The following is a 12,500-nucleotide window of genomic DNA, read 5'->3' on the forward strand; positions in this document are numbered from 1 at the left end:
CTATTTACAATATCATTGCTGAACGAATAGGTGATATTTGATTTTTACTATATAAATTTGGGATTCTCTCTCTCTCTCCTCTCTCTCTCTCTCTCTCTCTCTCTCTCTCTCTCTCTCTCTCTTACTATTTTTACTATTTACAATATCATAGCTGAACGAATAAGTGATATTTGTTATTTGCTATATGATATAGGGATTCTCTCTCTCTCTCTCTCTCTCTCTCTCTCTCTCTCTCTCTCTCTCTCTCTCTCTCTCTTTTTTTACTATTTTCAATATCATTGATGAACGAATAAATGATATTTGTTTTTACTGTATGATGTTGGGATTCATTCTCTCTCTCTCTCTCTCTCTCTCTCTCTCTCTCTCTCTCTCTCTCTCTCTCTCTCTCTCTCTCTCTCTCTCTCTCTTTACTATTTACAATATCATTGCTGAACGAATAGGTGATATTTGATTTTTACTATATAAATTTGGGATTCTCTCTCTCTCTCTCTCTCTCTCTCTCTCATCTCTCCTCTCTCTCTCTCTCTCTCTCTCTCTCTGCGAGAGACAGACAGAATGGAAGAATTGTAAGAAATTAGTGTAACTTGACTCCGTAGGAGGACGACCGCGAAGGAGATGAACTGATAGCAACGAGGAGTTACTGAATGGAGAGAGAGAGAGAGAGAGGAGGAGAGAGAGAGAGAGAGAGAGAGAGAGAGAGAGAGAGAATCCCAAAATCATACAGTAAAAAACATATATCACTTATTCGTACAGCAATGATATCGTAAATAGGAGAGAGAGAGAGAGAGAGAGAGAGAGAGAGAGAGAGAGAGAGAGAGAGGGGGGGGGGGCTAAACTGACATTTCCTAAATCATACTGTAAACATGAACGGGTTTAGCAGTGATATTATGATATAAAAGGGGGGGGGAGAGAGAGAGAGAGAGAGAGAGAGAGAGAGGAGAGAGAGAGAGAGAGAGAGAGAGAGAGGAGAGAGAATGTATAGTAATGTTAGTGATCTTCTTAAGGTCGTTTTATTATCATAGTATCCTATGATATATTAATATTCTTAATAATAATAATAAATATTGAGATATTGAACTATAACGAAAATTATAATCATAACGATATTGATCTTAATAGATATGAATTTACATTGACGAGTGGCATAATAAAATTGACAAGAATAATGCCACATCATGAAAAGCATATGCCATGGGAATACAGAATTTACCTGTACACAAAATGAAGTGCGCAAATGGGAAAAAAAATATATATATATATATATAATATATATATATATATATATATATATATATATATATATATATATATAATTTAAATACAACTCTTATGACTTATTTGAAGACATTACTAATGATAATAATAATAATAATAAAATTATTATTATTGTTAATATTATTTTTGTTGTTCTTCCTGTTGTTGTTAGTTCCATTATTATTGTTATTATTATTAATATTAGTATTGTTATTATTATTATTATTATCATCATCATCATTTATTATTATTTTCATTATTATTATTATTATTATTATTATTATTATTATTATTATTATTAATATTTACTTAACACTGACTTTTTCCCTGTATTACAATATATATGATAATTCGTAATGCATTTTTAACATGCGTACCAAACTCAATTTAGCTGATACTTTGCTTTTAATTATATTTGTAAATTACGTATCAGGGTATATCCAGGTATTGACTGTAACCTTTCAATTCTTGCGAGCAGATTATTCTAACCATGTGCTAACGTCGCTGACTGTTGAACGCCAGACTGGGGTTCGAGTCCCGCTCATACTCGTTAGTTTCTTTGGTCGCTGCAACCTTACCATCCTTGTGAGCAAAAGATGGGGGGGTTTGGGGGAGCCTATATGTCTATCTGGTGAGTCATCAGTAGCCTTTTCCTGACCATCCTTGGTCCTAGCTTGGGGAAAAGGGGGCAGGGGCGCTGATCATATGTATATATTGTCAGAGTCTAGGGTATTGTCGTGCTTGACTGGGCAAAGCCACTGTCCCTTGCCCCTGACATTCATGAGTGGCCTTATACCTAAACTTAAGACTTTTGGTACGAAGTTTTATGTAGGTTGTTATTTTACATGCTGTTTTTATAAAAAAAGAAATATTTTTTTTTCACTAATAATAATAATAATAATCATCATCATCATCATCATTATTATTATTGTTATTGTTCTGCTAATAGTAATGATAATCATTATTATTATTATAATGATTATTATTATTATTGTTGTTGTTGTTACTGATGTCAATTTTATGTTGTGAGCTACATATAATAATAATGATGGCTGTAGGCAGATTTAATTATTTTTATTTTGGAATTATAATTATGCTGATTAGTTTAGTTCTGAAACTATAGTTTCATGTAAACACGCACACACACGCGCACACCCACTTGTACACATATATTATTATTATTATTGTTGTTGGTGTTATAATTATTATTATTATTATTATTTTATTATTGTTGTTGTTGGTGTTGTTGTTCTTGGTATTATTATTTTAATATTATTATTATTGTTGTTGTTGTTGTTGTTGGTATTATTATTATTATTATTATTATTATTATTATTATTATTAGTGAAGCTAGAACCAAAGTTGGAAAAGCAGGATGCTATAAACCCAAGGGCTCCAACAGGAAAAAAATAACTGTGATGGAAGGATATAAGGAAATAAACCACAAGAGAAGTAATAAACAATGTAAAATATTATTTTGATAACATTAACAATATTAAAACAGATCTTTATTATATAAACTATAAAAACAGACTTACGTCAGCCTGTTCAACATAAAAACATTTGCTGCAAGTTTGAACTTTTGAAGTTCCACTAATTCAACTGCCTGGCTAGGAAGATAATTCCACTCTTGAATTATAACAATAATAATAGTAATAATGATAATAATAATAATAACAATAATAATAATAATAATAATAATAATAATAATAATTATAATAATAATAATAATTATGAGAATAATTATAATAATAATAATAATAATAATAATAATAGTAATGATATTGATAATAATATAATAATAATAATTATAACAATAACAATAATAATAATAACAAAAATAACAATAATTTCAGGTTCTTTGTACATTGATATAGAACCATAAGGGTTTAAAAATACCTTTTGAAAACCAATGAAAAAAAAAAAAAAAAAAAAAACTCATTGTACTCATCTTAGTCCTCAGTATGACTCAACGCACTTCCAACCTCACAGTGACAATCAAAACCTCATAAAGTCGGGTTGGGTTTCCTTTCGGGTATCGTTTGTGCTCTTGGGGTTGTGAGGTTGCGTAAAAATGGCTCGATTATTTCAATGCCGTCAGGTGGCGTTCCTCGTTGTTTTCTTTTTTGGTTTTTTTTTCCTTCTTGTATCAAACTTTTTTTTTTTTTTTGAGTTATGCAGGGATGTTTAATACGAGTCTAATAATAATAATAATAATAATAATAATAATAATAATAATAATAATAATAATAATAATAATAATAATAATGGCAGTCTCTCCTATATAATAAAAAGCAACTGTATGGATATCATATATATATATATATATATATATATATATATATACAGTGAACCTTCGCTACTTCGCGGTTCGACCATCGCGGATTCACCACTTCGCGGGTTTTTTCCATAACCCATATATATATACATATCGCGGATTTTCCGGAAATTTCGAAAATACCGCGATATCTGAAGACCCCAAATACGATATTTCGTTACCTGTAATTCCGTTAATACTGTAATTAGTAATATCTGCTCTTACTGATTGTTCGTTGCATTACATATGATATATAATTCAGCACAGAAAGAAATAAAACACGAAAAGAGAATGTGATCATACGATAATTCAGTACTGTATACAGTACGTAGTAAAACTAAATCGAACATGAAACGCAAATCAGATGCAGTCATACCATATTAGAATGGTGTAAGGCTGCTGATGGCTACTACTGTACTGTACTGTATAATCAATATAATCGATGCAAAAACTAACCTATACATATATGTGTACACTAAATGAGTTTGTTTCTTCATTATGATCAGAGATAAACGTAAACAAAACATTGGTTGCCATTTTTTATCGTGCTTTTTAGCGTGTTTAGGAAACGCACGATATAAAAATCGCCTTTAATATTTGTGCCTGTTTTAGTTTAGGGTACTGTAGTACATGCATTAAGTGTTCTGTACATTAAAGGGTAGTTTGTTAACAGTTCTACGTACAAGGGAAGGTTTTAAAAGTCCGAATATACATGTTAAATAAATAGGTAAATATGGTGTCACTACTTCGCGGATTTTCACCCATCACGGCCGGGTCTGGAACCTATCTACCGCAATAAACGAGGGTTCACTGTATACATGATATATCTCACCGTGGGCAACGGTGAGAGGAGTAGTCTTACCCTGGTGAGAGGGGTTGCGTGTTTAATTGGATGTAAATCTATATAGATATTTAGCCTTCATTTTTGACGGGTCGCTTTCACTATCAATAAAATGATAAAAAATTTTACAGTACCGTTTTATGATAATTTTTTAATGTTTGTGTTGATGGGATAATCTCGTATTGACATTTTTTTTTTCTCATTTAAATTTTGGTATTAAATAAACGCCCAAATATATTTTGGAAACTTTTCCAGGTTATTAATATGAATTTTTTTTTAAGTTCAAGAAAATCACTGGGTTTGATTGCTTGAATACCTTTTTTCGTAAGTGATAATCTAACTTTTATGTGTTGAATTCATTCGCATATCTATCCTGTGCATCAGCGGCCATCTGGTGGCGTTTCTCCGAACTGATTATTGTCATGTCGTCTGCTCATTCATGTTCTTTGATGTTATTTACTTTGGCAGGTAAATAATTAATTGAGATCTAGTAAATATTACATCCACTATTCTTACCTTATTTAGCTTGTAATGCGAAACCATAAACCAGACTAGTGTTTCATTTGTTGTTAGTTATTATTCATTTTTTTATTGGGTTTTAACCATATGACTAAGGTAACGAAGTCTTGGACACGTATCATGCTCTTCCTCTATACAAGTTTTGACCTTATTTTTCTGAGGAAACAGCAGAGCACTTTTGTAATAATAATAATAATAATAATAATAAAAATAATAATAATAATAATAATAATAATGATGATGATAATAATAATAATTGGTAATCAATCATTAAAATGTTAACAACAACAACAACAATAATAATAATAATAATAATAATAATAATAATAATAATAATAATAATGAACTTTGAAACTCATCCATATACGTTAGAAACTTGCACGTGGTGGACCCGAGTTTAAATCCTGCTCAGGTTTGATACAATCCACTGAAACACGGCCCCTCCATCTTGTGAGCAAGAGGTAGAATTGTGAGTAATGCATCTAAGTGGTTTAGTGCTCAGACACTGAATTTCTTCGACATGTTTGATCCCAACTTATCGCCCATAACTCCTCACAGCTGTAAATGAGTCCCATCATTTGCTGGAGAGAGAGAAAAAAAAATATCTTATTGAGGTACTAGAACTTGTCTAGAGACAACTCTTCATTAAAAAAAATGTTACTAATAATAATTATTATATGATTCCTGAAATCAGTTCATTGTAAGGAGCTTTTTGGGGTACCAGAGCTTGTCTAGAACTACCTCTTTATAAATAAAAAGAATTAATTAAAAAAGATTATAAATAGAAATTATTATATTATTCCTGAAACCAGATCAATGTACTGTAGGCCTTTTTTGAGAACATATTTGCTGGTACAGTACATGATACCTTTGACTGCAAGATTTTTATGCAGTATTTAGTAAACATCACATTGATGGTGGAAAATAAGATAATGTTAATGTTAATTTCATTGTAGGAAAAAAGGGTTGTGGTGGGCCGATGTGGTAACGTCCCTGACTAGTAATCGCCGGACTGGGGTACGAATCCCGCTCAAACTCGTTAGTTCCTTTTGCTCGCTGTAACCTCATCATCCTTGTGAACTAAAGATGGGGGTTATGGGAGAGCCTATAGGTATATCTGCTGAGTCATCAGCATCCATTTCCTGGCCCTCCCTGGTCCTAGCTTGGTTGAAGAGGGGCTTGGACGCTGATCATATGAATCATGGTCAGTCTCTATATCATTGTCCTGCTTGCTAGGGCAATGTTACTGTCCCTTCCCTCTGCCATTCATGAACGCCCTTTAAACCTGTCTACTTATGTTTTGTAGACGTGCGGAAGGCATTTGACAGAGTAAACTATCTGAAGCTCTTTTTGAAACTACGCAAAAGGGGAACTCCTCTATATCACATCGGTATATTATACTGTCGGTTCACAACACAAATGGGGCAATGTCCTGTCCCAGCAATTCGGCTCATCTAACGGTCTCAGGCAAGGAGGCATCCTCTCACCATACTTATTTAATGTTTACACAGACGACTTAAATATCAGACTGAATTCACTTCCCATTGGTTGTACGGTTAATGGCTTTACCATAAATAACCTTTGCTACGCTGACGATATGGTCCTCATCTCCCCCTCTGCCCAAGGCCTACAACGTCTCATCGATACCTGCAACCCATACGCTATTGAACATGACATAATCTATAACGAATCGAAGACACAGTGCATGTCTGTCCTTCCGAGATCGCTCCGTTTCGTAGAAGATCCACATATTTACCTTCAAAACCATCAGCTAGCATTTGTCAATGATTTTCCTTACCTAGGTCACATCATTACGAAAGATTTAAAGGACACATCTGACATTGAAAACAGGCGACGTAAATTGTGTTGTCTAGGGAACATGGTAACGAGAAGATTTTCCTTCTGCCGCCAAGATATAAAAAAACTCCTATTTCAAACCTACTGCTATAACGTATACGGATGCTCGCTATGGGCAAACTATACGCGAGAATCGATGAGACGTATCACAGTCATTCACAATGATATCCTAAGGCGCCTCACCAATACCCCGAGGCACCATTCAGCTTCAACGATGTTTGTTGAAAATAGACTGGATAACCTAAAAACCATCATTCGTCGCTCTATAGTAAGTCTCACCTCCCGCCTACGATCTAGTGAAAATCCCCTAATTCAAAATGTGCTTGCAAGTGCAGCGAGAATAAAATCCAAAATGTGGGAAACCTGGAATACGGAAGCGTCAGTACAATGAATTGTATTCACTAATATTTGATAGTGTGGCTATGCCAAATCTTCATCACTAAATAACTTTGGTATGATTCCCAGTATTGTTATGATAACGTGTTTTATTATGTTACATCTTTGTTGTCTGGATGTCCTGTATTTCCTTCACACCACCTGCTCAGTGACTAGATTTTTTCCCCTCCCCAGTGTTCTTTCATTATTCAAGCAATTTCTGTTTCAACATATTATCATTGTCATCTCCATTTTTTTTCTCTCTCCCTCTCTTTTTGTTTGCTAATATGTATGGTATCATCATTGCTAAGCGTTAATTCTAATGTGACTTTGTTACCCAAACCTTAGATCTCTGTGGTCAACCTGCTAATTGATGTTTATAATATATCACTGATTTTATTGCATTTCTCATCTTTTTTTTTTTACCGATGTCAAAAGTGTAAGATCACTGTACCCTTATTGTAACTCTGTATATGGCTTCTGCTGAAATAAAGATTATTATTATTATTATTATTATTAGTAGTAGTAGTAGTAGTAGTAGTAGTAGTAGTAGTAGTAGTAGCTGCACTATTTATTCCCTAAAGATTCCCTAAAGATTATTATTATTATTATTATTATTATTATTATTATTATTAAATGATGGTAATTATTTACAGTTTTGTTGACTTGTGGGTTATGGCATCATTCCTTGGCCCCTTAGTTGCCAAATTGCCTAATTTAAATTCTTTTACATTACCTCCGTTCTTGCTTTCTATCTTTTAGCTGTGTCCCACCTCTTTTAAATTTTACTTCATACCCCACACCTTCAAACCATTGTTCTCTAGTCTTGGGTAGTGCCATAACCTCTGTACCATGGTCTTCCACTGTCTTGGGTTAGAGTTCTTTTGCTTGAGGGTACACTCGGGCATACTTCTATCTAGTTTCTCTTCCTCTTGTTTTGTTAAAGTTTTTATAGTTTTTATAGGAAATATTTATTTTAATGTTACTATACTTAAAATATTTTATTTTTCTTTATTTGCTTTCTTCACTGGGCTATTTTCCCTGTTGGGGCCTCTGGGCTTATAGCATCCTGCTTTTCCAACTAGGGTTGTAGCTTAGCATTTAATAATAATTAGGGGATTGACCTCCCAGGCTTAAACTTTTACTCATTACTACAATTTTAACAGTGCTACACGGACACCTTAAGATAAGAGAATTGTCTCTCACTTGGATTCACCATTTACACCCATATCATACATTCCAATTTCGCATAGAGACTCCTTCTTTTCATGCAAATATTTGCCACTGCTTTCGTGATAGGTAAGGTTAACTTAGGTTAGGATTTGCCTCTTCGGAAGTTCTATTATTACCGATAACATATTTTAATAATACCTGGGTTTTTAAATATTTTTTTTCTTATAAATGGTGGCCAATTTTTGGGAAATAAAATTGAAAAGCAAAATAATAGCCCAATTAAAGTTCACTTTCCAATCATCATCACCATTATTATTATTATTATTATTATTATTATTATTATTATTATTATTATTATTATTATTATTATTTAATATCTGTGGATGTAAAAAAAATAATTGTATTTACTGCGGCACTGTTTAAATAACCATAAACTGGTTTGAATATATCATAATTATTATCTTTTTACCCAATATTCATCATCATTGCAATTAATATTGTTATTATTATTAGTATTATTATCATTATTATTATTATTATTATTATTATTATTATTATTATTATTATTATTATTATTGTGCTAGCATTGTTAAGTCCAGTCTTTAAAATTGATGTAAATCGTTATCATTATCATTATTCATAAAAGTGACAAGAAGAACGATAGTGGTAATAATGATGATTCCTATTATTATTATTATTATTATTATTATTATTATTATCATTATTATTATCAGTAGTAGGAGTAGTAGTAGTATTAATATTTTCCCCTCTTTGTAATTGCCCCTCCCTTCTGCCCCACCAACTCCAAGGCGGTAGATCTGTTTCTCGTATCTCCTGTAAAAGCAGGTGTTGACAGCAACACGAATCCACCAATCCAGCCTTCAATGGCTCATGACGACCACCGAAGAAAAACAGACATTGAGTTATCGACGCCTCTCTCTCTCTCTCTCTCTCTCTCTCTCTCTCTCTCTCTCTCTTTTATGCCACCGATAAGGGCACTAACTTCCTTCTTCCCCCTCCCCCCCCCCTTCTTCTCAAGAGGTGGTCACGTGACCATCTCAGGTGACACCCGCACCAAGCGAGCTATAGTGACAGCTACCCGTAGCACGCGTGTCTGAAAGGCGTTTGGTGGCCCTGAATAGATACTATGGTGACCTCTCTCTCTCTCTCTCTCTCTCTCTCTCTCTCTCTCTCACTCTCAATATGTTATCACTATGGTTCATTAATATGAAAAATCAAAGTTAATTTATATGATTATGTTTTCACAACTAATTGTTAGTGGTAGTAAAATTCCTTGAAGCTCAATAAATAGATACTATCTCTCTCTCTCTCTCTCTCTCTCTCTCTCTCTCTCTCTCTCTCTCTCTCTCCCCAACGAAATCGCTTATAAAACGCTTAGCCTCAAAACCACAACAACTCTTGCTTGTTTGTACGAGTGCAGCAACAGCGGTACGATAATTCCCACATATCCAGGGCGATCTGGATCAAAGATCCTATTATACCTGTGATCCGTAAAGAGCTCTCGAACAATGAGATCAATCATAGAAGCCAGAGAATGCTAAACAGCCCTCGCCACTCCAAGGAAGGGAACAGAAAAGCCTAAAAATAATAATAGACTTTAGACTTTATTTATTCTTACATATAAACTACATATAAGAAGCCAATAAAGGAACCAAGTTCTGCTATGGCAAACATAATTGACAGAGCAAATATTTTGAAATACAATAAATAATACATTGACAATAAATTTATTTCAAAATTTAATAAATGATATATTATGTACAATAAGCCGGTAAACTCTGTTTAAAGTATATTGAAAATAAACCTCACTTCAATAATAATAATAATAATAATAATAATAATAATATGTCCCTGATCACTCCGAGGAAGGGAACAGAAAAGCCTAATAATAATAATAATAATAATAATAATAATAATAATAATAATAATAATAATAATAATAATATGATCTATGAGTTCCAGATTTTTTTTTTTTTTTTTTTTTTGGCAATTGGGTTTTTCAGTCTTTTATCATTTCCTTGGTGTACGCGACCCGTCAATCATGACGGACGAATACTGGCATGAGCAGACACATGCACACACACGAATTCAACTCTTCCCATCCCCTTACCCGTTTCCTAACTACAACACGGCAGTTGTGGTTACTGAGTGTACCTCTCGAGGTATCCTCCTTTTACTAGGGCATGACAACTTTCCCTCCCCCCTACCTGGGTGACAGGAGAGCCCTGGTAGTTATACGTTTATCAATGTCGCTTAGCGTGACCGGAGATCTATATATATATATATATATATATATAGATAGATAGATATAGATAGATAGATAGATATAGATATATATATAGATAGATATAGATATATATATAGATATATATATATATATATATATTAGATATAGATATATATAGATATACGTATATATATATATATATATATATATATAAAACTCATGGAAACGTCTTCAAAGACGAGGCTTTGTGAAGGTATGAAAAGTCTATGGAAATTCAAAATTACATGTATAGTTGGACACAGAAATTCCTGGTCCACCTGGCTCTTAGAAAGTACGCCCTGTCTCACCCTTACTGCGCGGTAACCAATCAGATAGTGTAGGGAAAGAAGGCGGAGGTGATGGGAGGAGCTTCATATAGGAACTTGACGCACAGTAAGGGGGTTATAAGGTGCACTCCCTCAGAGCAGGGTGTGATAAGGATTCCTGTGTCCAGCTGTACATGTAATTTTTAATTTTTAGAGACAGTAGGTGGATATGACGCTGATTATCAATAAGGGATAAACGTAATTATTATTATTATTATTATTATTATTATTATTATTATTATTACTACTTGCTAAGCTACAACCTTAGTTGGAAAAGCAGGATGCTATAAGCCCAGGAGCCCCAACAGGGAAAATTGCCCTGTGAGGAAGAGACAAGGAAAAATTAAATATTTTAAAAAGAGTAACATTAGAATAAATATTCCTATATAAACCTTGAAAACTTCAACAAAACAAGAAGAGAAATTAGATAGAATAGTGTGCCCGAGTGTACCCTAAAGCAAGAGAACTCTAATCCAAGACAGTGGAAGACCATGGTACAGAGGCTATGGCACTACCCAAGACTAGAGAACAAGGGTTTGATTTTGGAGTGCCTTTCATATTAAGATTTACACGAATGATGTAGTGAAAACACGAGTTTTATTTACTTGCCTATTTTCGGTTGACTTTATATATTCCTTTTATTCCTTACTTGGCTTATTTTGGTTAAGAAAAAAAAATCTGTATCGAAAATTAAAAATTTTATCGCTCATTCATGTAATCACTACCGCCTTCATTATTAAATGAAAATTCTCTCTCTCTCTCTCTCTCTCTCTCTCTCTCTCTCTCTCTCTCTCCTCTCTCTCCATTTTTGATTTCTCGACTCTTCTCTCCAGCCTTTTGCACGGCTTCAGTCAATTGTCTGGCTTAATAACGTCTCCCATGAAACTTATTAATTCAGTTCTTCGCCTATTTTCAATCGTTTCCACATCAGGGGGAGCCAAGGTTAAGGGAGGGGGGTTGTTAAAATGGGAGGGGGGAGAGGGGAGAAGCTCAGTAGCTTTAGTCCTTGATTAAATGAAGACCTATGTTATCTTTCCTTTGTTTAAACCGAGTTGTGATGAGCCTCTTTCCGTAAGACATTGTTTGGTACCGTATAACTTTTTTTTCCTCTTAGGAATCGTTATAGCTACTTGGTTCTCAGCAAGGCTTTTTGGTGTGAGGTTGCGAGTCCCATATATATAAATTTTATATATATATATATATATATATATATATATATAATCTCATCATTATCTCCTCCTACGCCTACTGAAGCAAAAGGCCTCAGTTAGATTTCGTCAGTCGGCTCTATCTTGAGCTTTTAAATCAATACTTCTCCATTCATCATCATCTCCTACTTCGCGTTTCATAGTCCTCAGCCATGTACGCCTTTGTCCTCCAACTCATCTTATGCCTTGTGGAGCCCAGTTAAAAGTTTTGCGTATATCAATGTGTGTTCATCTGTATATATAATGTTATATTGTTCATTTATCTCTGTATATATATATATATATATATATATATATTTATATGTATTATATATATAAATAAATATATATATGTACTGTATAT

Source organism: Palaemon carinicauda, chromosome 9 (genome assembly GCF_036898095.1).
Source record: "Palaemon carinicauda isolate YSFRI2023 chromosome 9, ASM3689809v2, whole genome shotgun sequence".
Taxonomy (NCBI): Eukaryota; Metazoa; Arthropoda; class Malacostraca; order Decapoda; family Palaemonidae; genus Palaemon; species Palaemon carinicauda.